General features: G+C 41.1%; 1 pseudogene; it reads left to right on the top strand.

The window, feature by feature from the left end:
* The first annotated feature begins 3769 nt into the window (after positions 1-3769).
* On the top strand, positions 3770-16520 carry LOC127570521 (patched domain-containing protein 3-like; annotated as a pseudogene).
* The last annotated feature ends 902 nt before the right edge of the window (positions 16521-17422 follow it).

Raw genomic sequence — 17422 nt, 5'->3', positions numbered from 1 at the left:
AAGTTGTGGATATGCTATGTTGGTGCCGGAAGCGTGGCGACACTTGTGGGCTGCCCCCAGAACACTACGCAAAGATGTGACTAATAAAGATATCTTAAGATCTAACTTGGTTGTGCTGAAACCTCCTCCTCTAGTACTATTTAGAAACTAATGCCAATGTTATGATAGCCTGGTAATTGGTAATTAGTTTATTATTGTCATAGGCATAGAAATACAGAGAAAAACTTTGTTTTGCATGCCAACCATACAGATCATTCCAAACATAAGTACATTGAGGTAGTACAAAGGGAAATATAATAACAGAATACAACATATAGAGTTTAACAGCTAATCTGAAAGATTGGTAAATTGGTTTATTATTGTCACATGTACTGAGGTACAGTGAAAAACTTTGTTTTGCATGCCATCCATACAGATCATTTCATTACAACAATGCATTGAGGTAGTACAAGGGAAAATAACAGAATGCAGAATGAAGTGTTACAGTTACAGAGGAAGTGCAGTGCAGGCAGACAATAAGTTGCAAGACCATAACGAGGTAGATTGTGAGGTCAAGAGTACATTCTATCATACTAGGGACTGTTCAATAGTCTTATAACAGCAGGATAGAAGATGTTCTCGAGCCTGCTGCTATGTAGTTTCAGGCTTTTGTATCTTTTCCCCAATGGGATGGGGGAGAAGAGAGAGTGTCTGGGGTGAGTAGGTTCTTTGGTTGCTTTACCGAGGCAGCAAGAAGTGTAGAGAGAGTCCGTAGAGGGAAGGCTGGTTTCTGTGATGTGCTGAGTTGTGTCCCAACACTGCAGTTTCTTGTGGTCACGAGCAGAGCAGTTGCTATACCAAGCTGTGATGCATCCAAATAGGATGCTTTCTATGGTGCATCTATAAAAGTTGGTGATGGTCAAAGGCAAAATGCCAAATTTCTTTAGCTTCCTGAGGAAGTAAAGGTGTTGGTGAGCTTTCTTGGCCATGGCATCCAAGTGGTTGGACCAGGACAGACAATTGATGATGTTCACTCCTAGGAACTTGAAGCTTTCAACCCTCTCAACCTCAGCACCATTGATGAAAACAGGAGCGTGTGCATCACCCCCTTCCTGAAGTTAATGACCAGCTCTTTTGTTTTGCTGACATTGAGAAAAATGCTACAACTACAATGGCCAGGAATCAAACCCAAGTCAACTGCTTGGAAGGTGGCTATGCTCATCACTATACCATCAATGCATTATTGTCACATGTACCGAGATACAGTGTGAAGCTTTTGTTTGCATGCCATCTAGACAGATGTTTCTACACATAAGTACATTGAGGTAGTACAAAAGGAAAATAATAACAGAATGCAGAATTTGACATAGAACATAGAACATTACAGCACAGTACAGGCCCTTTGGCCCACGATGTTGTGCCGACATTTTATCCTGCTCTAAGATCTATCTAATCCTTCCCTCCCGCATAGCCCTCCATATTTCTATCTTTCATGTGGCTATCTAAGAGGCTCAAATGTCCATAATGTATCTGCCCCCACAACTTCTGCTGGCAGTGCGTTCCACACACCCACCACTTTCTGTGTAAAAAACCTACCTCTAACGTCCCCCTTATACCTTTCTCCAGTCACCTTAAAATTATGTCCCCTCATGTTAGCCATTTCTACCCTGGGAAAAAGTCTCTGACTTTCCACTTGATCTGTGTCTCTTATCATTTTGTACACCTCTATGTAGTGTTACATTTACAGAGAAAATGCAATGCCGGTAGACAAATAAAGTACAAGGGCCATGATGATGTAGATTGAGAGATTAAGCATTCTTCAGTGTTTTGGCCATGGTGTTTATGTGGTTGGATCAGGACAAGTTGTTGGTAATAATTACACCTAGGAACTTGAAGCACTCAGCCATCTCCACCTCAGCACCATTGGTATTGGTATTGGTTTATTATTGTCACTTGTACCGAGGTACAGTGAAAAGCTTGTCTTACAAACCGATCGTACAGGTCAATTCATTACACAGTGCAGTTACATTGAGTCAGTACAGAGTGCATTGATGTAGTACAGGTAAAAACAATAACAGTACAGAGTAAAGTGTCACAGCTACAGAGAAATTGTAGTGCAATAAGGTGGGAGGTCACAACAAGGTAGATCGTGAGGTCATAGTCCATCTCATTGTATAAGGGAACTGTTCAATAGTCTTATCACAGTGGGGTAGAAGCTGTCCTTAAGTCTGGCGGTACATGCCTTCAGGCTCCTGTATCTTCTACCTGATGGAAGAGGAGAGAAGAGAGAGTGTCCCTGGTGGGTGGGGTCTTTGATTATGCTGGCTGCTTCACCAAGACAACAAGTGGTAAGGACAGAGTCCAAGGAGGGGAGGCTGGTGTCCATAATGCGCTGGGCTGTGTCCACAACTCTCTGCAGTTTCTTGCGGTCCTGGGCAGAGCAGTTGCCGTGCCAAGCCGTGATACATTCAGATAGGATGCTTTCTATGGTGCAGCAGTAAAAGTTGGTGAGAGTCAAAGGGGACAAACCAAATTTCTTTAGCCTCCTGAGAAAGTAGAGGTGCTGGTGAGCTTTCTTGACCGTGGTATCTACGTGATTTGACTAGTTCAGACTGTTGGTGATGTTCACTCCCAGGAACTTGAAGCTCTCGACCCTCTCGACCTCAGCACCATTGATACATATGTATTGATATATGATATATTGATACATGTACCCCTCCTACTTCCTGAAATCAATGACCAGTTCTTTTGTTTTGCTGACATTGAGGGATAGATTGTTGTCTTGACACCATGCCACTTGGTTCTCTACCTTCTTCCTGTTCTCTGTCTCATCATTGTTTGAGATCTGGCCCACTACGGTGATGTCATCTGTAAGGTTGTAAATGGATTTCGAGCAGAATCTTGCCACACAATTCTGAGTGTATACGGAGTAAAGTAAGGGGCTGAGGACGCAGCCTTGTGGGGCACAAGTGTTGAGGATAATCAAGATGGAGGTGCTGCTGCCTATCCTTACTGATTGTGATCTGTTCAGAAAGTCAAGGATCCAGTTGCAGAGGGAGGTGCCAAGTCATAGGTCTGGGAGTTTGGAGATGAGTTTATTTGGAATTAATAAATAATAATTTTAACATCAACCTACCGGGGAAAAAAATCTGTCAAATAAATCAATGTAGTTTCATCAATTTTAGTCTTACATTAAATTCTTTAATGTGTGACTAAAGTTCTCTAACCTGTATTTTCGTGTGAAGATCCTTAACAATTGGTTGTCACCAGGCAATTACAATCTTTGAAATAAGTGCCGATAAATTACTAGATCAACAAGTGGAGGCTGAAACTGGTGATTGGAATTAATTACAAATAAAATAACCAATCAGTAATGAATAAATAAAAGACAAATTTTAGTTAAGTTACAATGAAAGACAAGAAATCAATTTGAAGCCAGGTAGGCTCATTCAAGGTCTTCAATTTGAAACATTAACTCTTTTTCACTTTCCACAAATGCTGCCTGACCTGCTGAGTGTTTCCAGCATTTTATGCTTTTGTTTCAGATTTCCAGCATCAGCAAATTTTCGATTTTTCGGATACTCTGAGGTTGCACTTTCCGTGCCAGATTCTTGAGAAGAGGCAGAAAATTGTGAAGTTGAACGCCAGGCTGGAGATGTAAAGCCAGCTGATAAAATTGTTTTGAGGGCTGGACTTAGTTAAAAGAAAGAGGGAGAATAAAACATCCAGAGATATAATCCAAATGTAATCCTGTTGACAAGGCCACAGAGATTTAAACCAGCAGTTATAAATGGAAGCCTTGTGTGCAGTCTCTATTTTTGTGCTGGAAAGTTCAAGTCAAGCAAGTTATGCATCTGAGAAGTGGGAAATCCATATTATTAAGAGGTGAGTTAAGAAAGGTAACATTTCCAAAGGAAAAAATGGAAGAAAATTAAGGAGACCAATTTTAATTTTATTTAGAAACAAGATGAACACAGTTTGGTTACTTGCATTAACCTGATTCATTTTAGGAAAGTTTGGCAGGTTTGTTTCACATGTTATGCCTCTCTTTGCAAACTCCAAAATTCATGTGATCCACCACCAGGGTTGTAGCAGGGCTCCAATCTGCCCAATCAGCCTGTAATTGGCTTTTTCCTAAACTCACAGGGACAGCAAGTTTAAATATTACTGGGCAGGACAAAGGTCTGCAAGCTAATGGCTATTTAAACCCAAGGGTAGTCCACAGAAGCTTGCATAGTGGGATCCCTTGGCGAAGGTAGAAATAGGCAGATGAATAGTCTACAAAGCAGTACCTTTATGCAGCACTTTTAGATCAAGAAACAATGAAGCTCAGTTCAGTGAAGTTAAATAATATTAAATCAAGTTAATATTATTTTCCACAAATTAAACATGGGATTAGGCGATAGAACATAAGGAATAGATCATAAGAGTTACTGAAGTAGCTATTGAATTACATCTGATACGAGCTCTACCCTTCAACAAATTACAAGGGAGCACAAAGAAAAGATATCTTTATTAGTCACATGTACATCGAAACACACAGTGAAATGCAGCTTTTGCGTAGAGTGTTCTGGGGACAGCCCACAAGTGTCGCCACACTTCCGGTGCCAACATAGCATGCCCACAACTTCCTAACCTATACGTCTTTGGAATGTGGGAAGAAACCAGAGCACCCGGAGGAAACCCACGCAGACACAGGGAGAACTTACAAACTCCTTACAGACAGCAGCCGGGATTGAACCCGGGTTGCTGGCACTGTAAAGCGTTACGCTAGCCACTACACTACTGTGCTGTGAATATGAATTGATTTTATTGCTATTCCTGGGAAACTTTTGATAAGGCATATCTTATCCCAAAAAGCTGTTATTGTATGCTAAAATATATTAGAGATTCTGTAAAGATTTGAGCTTACTTTTTATAAATATATGCTACTCAGTTGCATTCACTGAAACAGGTTTGAAAAACATTGCACAATTGCCCTATTTAGAATCCAAGGAATCAACTCTTTATTGCTAGAGTTTATTGCTAGGTTTAGGTGTAGGCAATGAAGGGAGAAGGGAAGAGGGGAGGAAGGGGGAGTGTACAGAGAGCAGAGGGGTGGGGAAGGGACTAGGGAATTTTTCTTCATTTTCCTGACATGTACCTTATAAATGGTAGAGAGGTTTTGGGGAGTGAGGAGATATTCCATAGAAGAATCATAAAGCAACACATTGGAGTGGAATTGCTTCATTGTGTTTCTTACCCCTGGGAGAGGCATGGTGTTCAGTTAACGATATGCAATGGCCAATGAATGAGGAAACAGATTTTGCAGTGAAGGTGATGAGAGCAGGATCCCAGGTCTTGGTATTCCAAATCTAAGTATGAATCACATCAGCAAAAATGCGGCTTTTATATTTCAGTACCTTGAAGTTTAATATTCCTGAAGATTGAGCAGGGATACATTTTGTGGCATAGGTTGAGGATTAAATTCACAAAAATGGATGGTGGTCAAACATCTGGCATGAACCTGTGTACCTCCAGATTTAAACTTTATCATCTATAATCAAGAAGCTGCTCTAGAGAGAAAAGTGGCTATTTGCTGGAACATAGAACAGTGCAGCACAGGAACAGGCCCTTCAGCCCATGATGTTGAGCCAGACTAATTAAGCTAATGACACCTAATTACTCTAAACTCTTCTGCCGACACAATGTCCCTCCATTCTCTGCATATTCATGTGCCTATCTAAGAGCCTCTTAAATGCCTCTACCTACCTCCACCACTACCCCGGCAGTACATTCCAGGCACCCACCACTCTTGCCCCACACATCTTCTTTGAACCTTCCCCCTCTCACCTTAAATTCCTGCCCTCTAGTATTAGACATTTCTACCCTCGGAAGGAGCAGACACGGTAGTGTAGCAGTTAGCGTAATGCTATTACAGCGCCAGCGATCCAGGTTCAATTCTGGCCGCTGTCTGTAAGGAGTTTGTACGTTCTCCCCATGTCTGTGTGAGTTTCCTCCGGATGCACCATTTTTCCTCCCACATTCCAGTGGGTTAGGAAGTTGTGGGCATGCTATGTTGGCACCGGAAGCATGGCGACACTTGTGGACTGCCCTCAGAACACTCTATGTAAAAGATGCACTTCACCGTGTGTTTCGATGTACATGTGACTAATAAAGAGATCTTAAATCTTAAAAAGATTCTGGCTGTCTACTCTATCTATGCCTCTCATAATTTTATAAACTTCTATCAGATCTGTCCTCTTCTGAACTCTCTCCATACTCTCCACATCCAATAAAAATGTGACTAAAATTGAATGCAATACTCTAGATGTGGCCTAACCAGAGCTTTATAAAATTGCAACATAACTTCCTGACTCTTGAACTCAATGCCTCGACTAATAAAGGCAAGCATAATAAAGGCAACCTTCTTTACTACCCTATCGACTTGCTAATTCATATACAGTATGTTGAAAAGGAGTGAGTTGAGCTGCAGGTTTTGAATTCAACTGTGGGAACATGGATTTCCTGGGGTCCCTGAAACCTGCCAGTGATATTAGGAACAGAATATCATTATGTTGGGGGGTTGAGGGTTTGGCAGTTTAAACAATTAATCCTGCTGCTTTATAGTTGCTGCTTGAGTGGCTCTGCAAATAGTTTTCTTTGTGGGAACTTTGTTGGTTCTTTCCCTAGTAAACTTTGGAGAAAGCTTTATGCTAACTTTGTTAGTTGGTTTCAACAGCTCAGGTCTGCTCATTTGCTCATGGCAGGTAGTATGTCTTCAGGAAGACTCATCCTGGGTGTTGCACATGCAGCAAAATAGTTTGGGAGGAAGAAGAGGAATGGGAAGGGAAGATGCATCCAGTGTCAGAAGGGCAGTGCACATTGCTGCACACAGTGCTGGGGATACACTGTGGGATTCACTCAGCTTTCAGCCAGGCCATCCGATGAAGCCCATATTTGACTTTCCCTCTTTCACCAAATAAAACAACTCCCAGAAACATTCCCACATGCTTTTCCCAACCCCAATGATCGGTGTTAGTTTAGGGTTTCCAGATTCCACCAAAGTTATTCAATAACAGAATTGACGTAGATAAGGAAAGACTGTATACTGTTTGAGTCAAACAATGGAATCTTGACAATTTGACATATATAATTACTTGTGTGCTCCCAGCTTTCCGAGAAGTGATAATTCAGTCCTTAATGTTTAATTTGAACCACATCGTATTCTGGCATTGTTCCTGAAACTCTACCGTTCCTGAAACTCTATATCCCTGTGCTAGAATGTCCTGTTCACCTTTTGATGTCACTTATACAAATACTCAAAGGGGAGTCATAGAGGATGGCTTAATTTTTCAAGCTGAGTTGCTGGCATAACAAAAGGGAAGGTCAAAGTGACTCTAACAGAATAGGTTAGAAACAGTTTCCACAGCAACCAGCAATCTATGGTCAATTGCTGCATGCAAATTGCACACAGAAGTGGTCACCATAAGAAGTGGTATAGGAGCAGTAGGATCATAATTAGGCCATTCAAATATGGCTGATTTTTTTTCAACCCCATTCTCCTCCCCATAACCCTTAACCCCCCCCCCCCCCTTACCAATCAAGAACCTATCAACCTTTGCCTTAAATATACCTAATGACACCCTGTGGAATTTGTTGCCACAGCCCTATTCCAAAGATTCACCACCTGGCTGAAGAAATTCCTCCTGATCTCAGTTTTAAAGGGATGTCACTTTATTCTTGGCTGTACCCTGGAATCCTAGACTCTCCTACTAATGGAAACATCCTCTCCAAGTCCACTCTATCCAGGCCTTTCAGATCCGGTAGGTTTCAATGAGATCCCCCCTTATCTTTCTGAACTTGAGTATAGGCCCAGGGACATCAAACGCTCCTCATATGTTAAGTCTTTCATTCCTGGGATCATTCTTGTGAACCTGCTCTGGACGGTCTCCAGTGCCAGCACATCCTTCCTTGGATACAGGGCCCAAAATTGCCCACAATATTCCAAATGTGGTCTAACGTCTTATAAAGCCTCAGCAGTATATCTTGCTTTTATATTCTAGTCGTCTTGAAAATGAATGCTAACGTTGCATTTGCCTTCTTTACTACTGATTCAACCTACAAGTTAATCTTGAGGTTACCTATTATTCTTGTTTGCCGATTTCACTTTAACAGTTCACCAATCCAGTAAGCACGCATTTTACGCTGTAGAATATTTGTTCTTCCTTTTCATTGTCATTACAGAAAGAGCTGAAGGCGTTGAGTTCTACTTGACCATCATCATGCCCTGTTGGCGGACAGATTGCATTGAGGAATCCCTCTGTAAAGCTTTCAGGAAGCTTGGATATCATGTGAGTAAAAATCCCTGGTGGTTCCTCACAATTCCTCTACTTATTTCTGCAGGACTAAGTGCAGGTTTTCAATTTTTTCTGAAGCAATGACTTGGAAGAGTAATTTATACCTATTAGTGGGCCAGAAAAATCTGAGAGAGAATTTATTAAAGAACATTTTCCAATCAATGATTCTGAATTCTTCCTCGCATCGAGGCTTTACGCAGAGGGGATGTTTGTTGTATCGAAAGGTAACAACATCTTTACCACAGATGCATTTAAAGAGATTATATCACTAGTTGTAAAAGTGAGGCAGCTTAATATTTCTGACAATAAGGACGTCATGTGGAACTATTCTTCTCTGTGCACGGAGAACAGGCTCTTGCTTTTCGGGTGCAATTTTAAATTTTATAAAACACAATCCTATTTTGATGGATAGCGCTGAATTTACTTATCCAGAAATGAATGATGTCTTTATTGGTTCAGCTATTGGAGGTGTAAGATTAAAACCAAAAAGCAGTATCATTGTAACCGCAAAGGTGATTAAACTTGACTATTATTTACAAGAAAATAATGAAGAAGTGAAAGTGAGAAATTTGCTGTGGCTCAAAGATTTCCTTTCCATCCTTCCAATGGAACTGATGAACCAGAAGGAGTTGAGATCAGTTTTTATAGTTTATCTGTTTTTTTGTAAGTCTGCTGCATGAATTGAAACCAATGAGGGATTGATGTAGTAAATGTTTACAATTTATCCTGCACTGTGAAAGGAGTAGAAATAATTGTCAGCAGATATGGTATGGGTGGGATACTGGTTAACTGCAATATATCATATGTTCAGAAATGATTTACTAGAATGGTTCCAGGCGCAGATGATTTCAACAAGTTTAGAATGAGGCAGCATCGCAGGCGAGTTAGCGCTGCTACCTTGCAGCAGATTCCATCTTGACTTCAGGTGCTATCTGCTTATTCTCCATGTGTTTGTAGGAGTTTGCCCTGGCTGCTCTGGTTTTCCCCCACATCGCAAAGATATTTTGATAGGTTTTTTGGCTGTAAATTGCCCCTGGTGTAGGTGGGTAGTAGGGGAACTGGTGGAGTTGATGATCATGTGAAAGTGAATAGCTTATAGGAAAATAAGTGGACAAATAGGGCTAATGGGGGTTCCTCTGTTAGGAGCAAGCACAGACCCAATAGGCTGAATGGCTTCCTTCTATGTCATAGTAATTAAGGTCAGCAAACCCTGCTTGAAGCAAAGAAATCTTGAGACGAGACTTTGAGAACAACAAGTTGTTTCTCTTTCTCAGTTCTGATGAAGGTTCTAGACCTGAAAGGTTAACTGTTTCTCTTTCCTCACATGCTGCCTGACCTGCTGAGTTTTTCCAGCAGTTTTTGTTTTAGATTTCCATCATTTGCAATTTTTTTTTAATTTTCATGGGTTCTAAGTCATCATTGACTATAAATTCTAAAAACGTCCATCACTAAGGACCTACACTATCCAGGACATGCCCTCTTTTCGTTACTACCATCGGGAAGGAGGTACAGGAGCCTGAAGACCCACACTCAACGTTTCAGAAATAGCTTTTTCCCCTCTGCCATCAGATTTCTGAACAGTCCATGAACCCATGAACACTACTTCATTATTTTTTGTACTATTTATTTATTTTGTAACTTACAGTAATTCTATGTTTTTGCACTGTACTGCTGCTGCAAAACAACTAATTTCATGTCATATAAGATGGTGATAATAAACCTGATTCTGATTCTGACTCATTCACTGAAGCATATGATAGGATGGGCCTTACACTTTAACATTCACAAAACAAAGCACCTCTACCAATCTGTGCTTGCTGTGTGTCCTCCAACAATAAAAGTTCACAACAAGACCCACATCCCATAACTGGGGATCTCCCCTCAGTGAAGGATGATGAAATTTGCCATTTCCTTCGGTATACAGGCAGAGCCTTCATCCTTTTGAGGAACAGTGCTTGCAGATAAAGACTTCAAAATTAGCATAAAGTATGTGGTCTACTAGGCAGCAGCAATACAGTATACTGGATGCTGACACCAAATCCTCTTCACTAGTTATTGAATTATGACTTGTAAGACTTGACTATGTATCTCAACTCTGTTACTGTTTAAACTGTAGAGACAATGGGTGTTATTCATTAGTATTAATCTTATGCAGGTGTATAACAAAGTTTAAAGTGACGGTATCAAAAAAGCAGTCAGTTTTCAATGTGAATATGTCATCACTTCTGTACATTGATATTGCATTCAAAGAAATTTGCTCTTAAATATGAAATTAACTTTATATTAGTTACAAATGACTTCAAAATTACAGATTTAATACATAATTTTTTTCATGATATCCTGGAAAACCTTTGTAGATTGGTTAAAATCTGCTTCAGAACAATTCTGTATTGCTTTATATAGTTACATAATAATTGTCAATGATTTAAAGGTACCTTATTTCATGTCAGTATCAAGACAAGAAGAATTTGAAGGAAATGCTAAAAGAATTGTTCCTTTGTTCTCGATTGTTCTTCCTATCTTTTTTCCATCACATCTTTCATAAGGTAAAATTTGTTATTTTCAGATTTATTTACAATATGTTTTCATTGAATATATTATATAAAATAAATGTTGCCCTATAAAGGACTACCAAACTTATTATCTTCAGGTTGGACTGTGTGAGGAATAAAGTCTGGGTTGCTGCTCTGGGAGTTATATCAGCTGGAGTTGCTGTACTATCAGGATTTGGATTGCTGCTGTTTTGTGGGATGAAATTTGCCATCTATACAGCCAATGCACTGTTTCTCGTTCAAGGTTAGTGTATTTACCTCAACACTATAAGCATGATTAAAATTTAAACATCTATTCTCTGTAATTTGTCTTTCTAGAACCAAGGCCAAAAACTTTCTAACTAAAATAGTCGACTCCTTTTTATGCTCAACCTCTGATCTGAGCAATCTCTCACTAAAAATTACTTCAACAACCATCTCAACACACTATAGTTCCCCCCCTCCCCCACACCACACCCTCATAGGCCCTCAAACTCTTTTCATGTTTAAACTCCTGCCCTTATTCACTGCCAATCCAACAACCCAGTCGATCTTATTATGGATTGTCATGGAAGTTAGTTACAGCTTATGACACAATCTTGCATTCATGATATAAACACACTTACTTGATTATCTTCAATGTTATTCTCAGTGTTGTTGAAGCCCAAGTCAGGGATGTAGCACTTTGTACTTGTGTCTTCTCCATGCCCATCTTTACTTCTTTTCATACACAGGAAATGCTGCTGGTGGAGTGAGCCTTCTTGAACCACTTTCACACTGTACCATGCCAACAGTGCCCATATTCTGTGCAGGGAAAAAAGAAAAGATGAACATGAAGCAGTCACAAGTACAAGGTGCTGCATCCCAGACCTGGGTTTCAACAACAGTGAGGATCAGGAGTCAGGTTGTCAGTTAGCAAGCAGGCTTGTAGTTTTCAGATGTAACCAGCTATTACCAAGTCATTGTGGTTCCTTTTATATTCTAATTCCTGTATTACAATTACTCACTATTACAGTGCAGCACTATGTTTGCCCATCAGGAATAGTGCTGATGAGTAGTACTGTAAGCGGGAAGAAAGTACCACAAGAACAGTTTATTTCCTGTAGTATGCATTTATTTACAATATTTTGGTCCCCGTTTCTTTTAAACCTTTGTAATGTAATTGGAAATCTTAACAATAAGCATCATACGCTATTTAACTGACAATGTCAGATTTTATTCACTTTAATTTGTGGTCATTCACTGGCAATAAGTGTCAGACTAATTCATCATATTCTCACATCTCCAGGTATCGGTGTGGACGATATGTTTGTCATGCTCGCCAGCTGGCAAAAGACAAAAGTTCATGCGAAAGTTGAAGACCGTTTGGCAGAGACATACGCTGATGCAGCTGTTTCCATCACAATCACCACTCTGACTGATGTTTTAGCCTTTTATATTGGCATTGCAACACCTTTTCGATCTGTGCAATCATTTTGTGTTTACACTGGTACAACTGTTCTGTTCTGCTTCATTTACAACATTACATTTTTTGGAGCTGTTCTTGCACTGAATGGGAGAAGAGAAGCCAGTAACAGGCACTGGCTGACATAGAACATAGAAAAACTACAGCACAATTCAGGCCCTTCGGCCCAAAAAGCTGTGCCGAACATGTCCCTACCCTAGGAATTACTAGGCTTACCCATAGCCCTCTATTTTTCTCAGCTCCATGTACCTATCCAACAACCTCTTAAAAGACCCTATCGTATCCACCTCCACCACCGTTGCCGGCAGCCCATTCCATGCACTCACCATTCTCTGAGTAAAAAACTTACCCCTGACATCTCCTCTATACCTACTCCCCAGCACCTTAAACCTATGTCCTCTTGTGGCCACCATTTCAGCCCTGGGGAAAAGCCTCTGACTATCTACCCTATCAATACCTCTCATCATCTTATACACCTCTATCAGGTCCCCCCTCATTCTCCGTCGCTCCAAGTTGAAAAGGCCAAGTTCCCTCAACCTACTTTCATAAGGCATGCTCCACATTCCAAACAGCATCCTAGTAAATCTCCTCTGCACCCTCTCTATGGCTTCCACATCCTTCCTGTAGTGAGGCAACCAGAACTGAGCACAGTACTCCAAGTGGGGTCTGACCAGGGACCTATATAGCTGCAACAATACCTCTCGGCTCCTAAATTCAATTCCGCGATTGATGAAGGACAATACACCATATGCCTTCTTAACCACAGAGTCAACCAGCGCAGCCGCTTTGAGCATCCTATGGACTCGGACCCCAAGATCCCTCTGATCCTCCACACTGCCAAGAGTCCTACCATTAAGACTATATTCTGCCATCATATTTGACCTACCAAAATGAACCACTTCACACCTATCTGGGTTGAACTGCATCTGCCACTTCTCAGCCCAACTTTGCATCCTATCTATGTCCCTCTGTAACCTCTGACAGCCCTCCAAACTATCCACAACACCCCCAACCTTCCTGTCATCTGCAAACTTACTAACCCACCCCTCCACTTCCTCATCCAGGTTGTTTATAAAAATCACAAAGAGCAAGGGTCCCAGTACAGATCCCTGAGGTACACCACTGACCCTTCAACAACCACTCTTTGCCTTCTGTGGGCCAGCCAGTTCTGAATCCACACTGCAATGCCCCCTTGGATCCCATGACTCCTAACTTTTTCCATAAGCCTTGCATGGGGTACCTTATCAAACGCTTTGTTGAAATCCATATACACTACATTTACTGCTCTCCTTTCATCGACGTGTTTAGTCACATCCTCAAAAAATTCAATCAGGCTAATAAGGCAGGACCTGTCCTTGACAAAACCATGCTGACTGTTCCTAATCATATTATACCTCTCCAAATGTTCATAAAGCCCACCTCTCAGGATCTTCTCCATTAGCTTACCAACCACTGATATGATACTCATCGGTCTATAATTCCCTGGGCTATCCCTACTCTCTTTCTTGAATAAGGGAACAACATCCGCAACCCTCCAATCTTCCGGAACCTCTCCCGTCTGCATCGACGATGCAAAAATCATCATCAGAGGCTCCGCAATCTCTTCCCTTGCCTCCCACAGCAGCTTGGGGTACATCTCATCCAGTCCTGGAGACTTATCCAACTTGATGCTTTCCAAAAGTTTCAGCACCTCTTCTTCCCTAATATCCACATGCTCAAGCTTTACAGCCCACTGCAAGTCCCCACTACAATCCCCCAGATCTTTCTCCATAGTGAAAACTGACGTAAAGTATTCATTAAGTACCTCCACCATTTCTTCCGGATCCATACACATTTTCCCACTGCTGCACTTGATAGGTCCTATTCTTTCACATCTTATCCTCTTGCTCTTCACATACCTGTAGAATGCCTTGGGGTTTTCCTTAATCCTGCCTGCCAAGGCCTTCTCATGCCCCCTTCTGGCTCTTCTAATCTCCTTCTTAAGTTCCTTCCTATTAGCCTTATACTCTTCCAGATCTCTAACATTGCCTAGCTCTCTATACCTTTTGTAAGCTTTTCTTTTCCTTTTGACTAGATTTATTATAGCCCTTGTACACCACGGTTCCTGTATCCTCTCGTGACTCCCCTGTCTCATTGGAACGTGCCTATGCAGAACTCTACACAAATATCCCCTGAATATTTGCCATATTTCTTCTGTACTTTTCCCTGAGAACATCTGTTCCCAATTTAATCTTCCAATTTCCTGCCTGAGAGCCTCATAATTCCCTTTACTCCAAGTAAATGCCTTTCTAGTCTGTCTGTTCCTATCTCTCACCAGTGCTAACATAAAGGAGATAGAATTATGATCACTATCACCAAAATGTTCACCCATTGAGAGATCTGACACCTGACCAGGTTCATTTCCCAATACCAAATCAAGCACAACCTCTCCTCTTGTAGGCCTATCTACATATTGTGTCAAGAATCCTTCCTGAACACACTTAACAAACTCCTCCCCATCTAAACCCCTCACTGTCTGGAGATGGCAATCGATATTTGGGAAATTAAAATCCCCCATCACAACAAATCTGTTATTCTCACACCTTTCTAGGAACTGCTTCCCTATCTGCTCTTCAATATCCCTGTTACTATTGGGTGGCCTATAAAAAACACCCAGTAAAGTTATTGACCCTTTCCTGTTCCTAACCTCCACCCACAGAGACTCCGTAGACAGTCCCTCCATGATATCCACCTTTTCCGCAGCCGTGACACTATCTCTGATCAACAGTGCCACTCCCCCACCTCTTTTACCTCCCTCCCTGTCCTTTCTGAAACATCTAAAACCTGACACTTGAAGCAACCATTCCAGTCCCTGAGTCATCCAAGTCTCCATAATGGCCACCGCATCATAGCACCAAGTATTGATCCAAGCTCTAAGCTCATCCGTCTTATTCACAATACTCCTTGCGTTAAAATAGACACATCTCAAACCTGTCTGAGCACGTCCCTTCTCTATCACCTGCCTATCATACCTACTACTAGCTTTCCCTATTTGAGAGCCAAACACCTCTTCCCCAGTCTCTCCAGTTCGGATCCCACCCTCCAACAATTCTAGTTTAAACCCTCCCCAGTAGCTTTAGCAAACCTCCCCACCAGGATATTGGTCCCCCTGGGAGTCAAGTGCAACCCGTCCTCTTTGAACAGGTCATACCTGCCCCACAAGAGGCCCCAATGATCCAGAAATCTGAATCCCTGCTCCTTACTCCAATCCCTCAGCCACGCATTTAACCTCCTCCTCATTCTATTCCTATACCCACTGTCACTTAGCACAGCCAGTAATCCAGAAATTACTACCTTTGAGGTCCTGCTTTGAGGTCCAGATGTAGCCTTCCCAGAGGCAGGGAGACTGACATCTGAGATTGAGTACAGGAAACCCACATCTGACATTGAGTACAGGAAACCGCACTCATACCCGTTCCTTAGCTCAAGTCACCTACCTTTCCTCATCCCTTTATGCTGAAGCCCCTTAAGCCAAAGCCCAAAACATTCTGCTCCCTCTCACTCCGCTGCCAGCTCCGATGCTCTGACATTCAGAAAGGTTGAAAAAGTTTCTAAACCAGGAGCATCTACTTTCAATACAATGTGTTGTGTGGGTGGGGTTTATGATTAAGAATCAGGTGCAGAACCAGAACATCCAGTCTACTACTTCTTTAAGGAATATCATGGTCCATTACTTATAAATAGATGGACAAAGGCAGCTGTGGTTCTCCTGTATTTAGGGTATTTAGATGGCAGTATTTATGGCTGTTTACAGATTAAAGAAGGAATTGATCTCAGAAATCTGGTCTTTGATGATTCATATGTGATTCCATTCTATGATGATGTAAATGATTTTTTGTTCTCAGAGTATGGACCACGAGTCATGGTCATTGTCACTGAATCTGTTGATTACTGGAATTCCACTTTGCGGAGTGATATTAAAACATTTATGGGCAGATTTGAAAACCTCTCATATGTAGATCGTGAACTGTCAGAGTCCTGGCTTCGTGCCTACATTGGGATTTATGGAAATGGCATCATAGATATAAACAAGGAAAATGTGTTCATGGAAAATTTAAATCAATTCCTTCGGCAGGCCTCTTTATTCAAACAAGATATTGATTTTTCAGAAAATAAGCAAAGCATTATTGCCTTACGTTTTTTCAGTCAGACCACAAATGTCAATAACAAGCCATTTATGCATTGTATGCTCTTGGGTATCCCATTATCCAGGAAGATCTTTCATCTATACTGGGTGTTGTTTCTTGTCATATCTTTTGGGGCAGTTCATGGTCTTGTATTTCTGTGTTTCTGATTTTCTGTGGAAACAATAGAAAGTCAAATAGTATAAAAATAGACAAGGAATCAAATCAGCAGAAATGTTTTTCTCCAAACAAAGGACAGTCAAATGCTGTAAGAACAAGGTGGCAAATAGGCAGAAAAACATGTATTCCAATGAAGCACATGGAAATACAGAACCTGGCAACCTAAATCTAAATGGCAGATGTGTAGAAGTACATGATTTGGAGTGTCCATAATGCTGTTCTGTCTCATAATTAATTACTCTCTAATTGCCTGGATAATGTATGCAGTCACAGAGCATAGTTTCTGCTACAATGTTTAAAGAAAACCATCATGCAAAGGTTTGGATTTTATTACATTTTTAAAAAAGCATTTATTATCAGATTGATTGATTGCATAGCTGATACAGACTGTACAAATTCCTCAGGCGAACAGAAGAGGGGGAATAAGAACGACACAGGCACATGACAGAAGACTAAGCTATTTATGTTTATTGTGTATATTGATATGTTTTGTTTTCAGCTATTGAAGTTGGTTTATGTTTAAAAGTGCTTAAATTAAACCTATCCTGACATTAAAGGGTTAACAGTGTTCATCTTAAGTTCCCATCTGCATGGTCGTATTTGAGCTATTAACATATTTAACCTGTGATGGCCTAGTAATAATCCTATTCAAATGAATTTACTCGTTTTTCCTGCACCAATATAAATTCAGTTGGCAGATCCAGCCAGGATACAATGTCGGAAGCAGCCGGAAAACTCGCACGAGTCCCAAACTTCCTGTCCCTT

The sequence above is a fragment of the Pristis pectinata genome, chromosome 5 (assembly GCF_009764475.1).
Source record: "Pristis pectinata isolate sPriPec2 chromosome 5, sPriPec2.1.pri, whole genome shotgun sequence".
In the NCBI taxonomy this organism is placed as follows: Eukaryota; Metazoa; Chordata; class Chondrichthyes; order Rhinopristiformes; family Pristidae; genus Pristis; species Pristis pectinata.
This window is presented reverse-complemented; position numbering and strand designations above follow the sequence as displayed.